This window comes from Bison bison, unplaced genomic scaffold, assembly GCF_000754665.1.
Source record: "Bison bison bison isolate TAMUID 2011002044 unplaced genomic scaffold, Bison_UMD1.0 scf7180017864527, whole genome shotgun sequence".
NCBI classification, from domain to species: Eukaryota; Metazoa; Chordata; class Mammalia; order Artiodactyla; family Bovidae; genus Bison; species Bison bison.
The window spans coordinates 125629-128649 of record NW_011495078.1 but is presented as its reverse complement, the minus strand read 5'-3'; positions in this window follow the sequence as shown (position 1 = coordinate 128649).

Below are 3021 nucleotides of genomic sequence, written 5' to 3'. Positions count from 1 at the left end.
AAGTAAAAAAAAAAAATTTAATTAGAGCTCCTATGGTAAATTTACTGTTAGCAATAAGTATAGCATAAAGTGAACACAGAAGAGGTTAGAGTAGACCAAATATGAAAGTTAGGTTAAAAGAAAACATACAGTGCTGAATGATTACAGTAGGAATATAGTTATGAAGTTCCTTTATTATTATTCTACCCTTTCAGTTTCCTTTGCAGGGGTGTTAATGTACAGATTCCAGTACCATGGCTAGAGTGAATAATAGTATCATTATTCGTGAGCGCAACTCTACTAAGTCTTAACGCTCATGTCACTCAAGGTTTTTTTAATACCTATTATGTTAGTGTTTGTAGTTTGTGAAGTCACATAAGTTGTACTCATTTAAGCAATAGTATCAAACAGCTATGCATCAATTACAGAGGTGAATAGATATAGAATGTGAATCCATTTCACTGTGACAAGTTATTATTGAAGGTATTCTATTCATGCCAAAGCTGTGCAGAAATAATAGAGTGTTTATTAAGAAAACAAGATTTACTAATTTGTTTTACTATTCTATTTCTTTTAAACCAAATTAATGACAACAGGCTTAACTTTTCATTAACTTGTATGACTATCAGCAGTTTGACCAAGTTGAAGAAAATGACTTGTTCATAGTCTTCCTCATCAGCTCATTCCGTCTACTAGCTTTCAAATCATTTAGTACAGAGCTCAAACACTGTCTAGGTGTTAATCCAGTGTTTTGTTTGATTATCATGCAGGATCATTTTAAAAGTAAATGTATGCCTGTATGAGTTAGAGCTCTGACCCCAACACTCCATGTAGAAGCTTCCACTGAGAAATGCATAGTTTTGGCACCAATGCTACTGAAATTTGTGAATGTGGTATACCGCGCATCACAATAAGTGTAAACAGCTTCACATGCTACTTACTTGAAACCACCGCTACTCATGACATTCTCATTCATTTGAGTACTAAATATAGCCAACTTAGGCTGTGTTTGCCAAATAGACTTTGAAGTATTCTTCACATAGTCCTTCATCGGTTGATGGCACTTTTCAGATCAAAGAAACCCTTGCTACATGAATGTTGTGAACACGTACACTCGTGTTTTGTTTGAGATTTTAAAGTCATCAGTTTCCTTTGAGGAATGGTTCTGTATATGCCCCATGGGCCCCAAATCCACTGATGTTCATGTGTCTTGGGCCTTCCCAGGTGGTGCTAGTGGTAAAGAACCCACCTGCCAATGCAGGAGACATAGGAGATATGGGTTCAATCCCTGGGGCAGGAAGATCTCCTGAAGGAGAGCATGGCAACCCACTCCAGTATCCTGGTGGGCCCTAGTCCATACGATCCCAAAGAGCTGGACACAATGTAAGTGACTTAGCACAGCACATGATTCATTGTCATAGCTAATATAATGGAGATGACATAAAAACAAGTGCCAGCAGGTGAAAGTCAATAGTCACCACTTTTAAACTTTGGAATTTATTGTGATATTTTACATCGATATTTGAATGACTTCATAGTTGGAGAGTCTATGCATATGAAGGGCTGATTGTGTTATATTTATGTTGAGGGAATATTTATTTGTATGTGCTTTGAGATACGGGTCCCATTTCATTCGTAGGCATATGCATACTCATCACTTATCATCATTTTTTGAAAAGACCATTGTTTTGAAAGGTGGTTGTCTTAACTATGAAAGATGCTTGGATTCTTGGGCTCCTGAGGAGAAGAATTCAATCCGGGGCCAGTGACGAGGCTTGATCACTCAGAGCTTTTGTGTCACAAAGTTTTATTAACGTATAAAAGAGAGAAAGCTTCTGACATAGACATCAGAAGAAGGCAGTGTCCCCCTACTCATCTTTAGCTGGATGTTATATAGCTACTAGCAGTATACTAATTAGAGAAAGGAATGGCAGGAGGCCCCTCACCCACAAGATACATGGAGATAATTGTGGCATCAGGTGAGTCATCCTGGGCAATAAGACGATTGACATGAGCAAATATACAGCTTCATTAACATAGATTAGGAGAACAATGTGTGAGTCAAGCATATTGGTTTGTCAAGTCAGTTCTGAGCCTTTAGGCAGAAACTACTTGAAGATAGCGTCTAAGGTTAGGGTTACATAGTACATTCCCATAGCTTAAGACAGACATTTCCATAAGAAAATTGCATTGGTTAGCTCAAGATTTGAGAGGAGTTAAGTTCAGGTGGAACCGGATGTCATTATAGCTACACAGAGATTGAAGAGAAAACCTGTTTTTAAATTTGGATCGAGAGGGAAAAAAAGATTAGGGTTTAGGGATAGGGTTAGGGGTTAGGGTTCGGGTTAGGGGTTCGGGTTCGGGTTCGGATTCGGGTTAGGGTTAGGGTTGGGTTCGGGTTAGGGTTAGGGTTCGGGTTCGGGGTTAGGGTTAGGGTTAGGGTTAGGGTTGTTAGGGCTAGGGCTAGGGTTAGGGTTACGGCTAGGGTTAGGGTTAGGGTTAGGGTTAGGGTTTAGGGTTAGGGTTAGGGTTAGGGTTAGGGTCAGGGTTAGGGTTAGGGTTAGGGTCAGGGTCAGGCTCAGGGTTTAGGGTCAGGGTCAGGCTCAGGGTCAGGGTTAGGGTTAGGTTAGGGTTAGGGTTTAGGGTTAGGGTTAGGGGTTAGGGTTAGGGTTAGGGTTAGGGTTGGGGTTGGGTTAGGGTTAGGGTTAGGGTTAGGGTTAGGGTTAGGGTTAGGGTTAGGGTTAGGGTTAGGGTTAGGGTTAGGGTTAGGGTTAGGGTTAGGGTTAGGGTTAGGGTTAGGGTTAGGGTTAGGGTTAGGGTTAGGGTTAGGGTTAGGGTTAGGGTTAGGGTTAGGGTTAGGGTTAGGGTTAGGGTTGGGGTTGGGGTTAGGGTTGGGGTTGGTGTTTGGGTTGGGGTAGGGTTAGGGGTTAGGGTTAGGGTTAGGGTTAGGGTTAGGGTTAGGGTTAGGGTTAGGGGTAGGGGTAGGGGTAGGGGTAGGGTTAGGGTTAGGGGTTAGGGTAGGTTTGGGGTTAGGGTTACCTA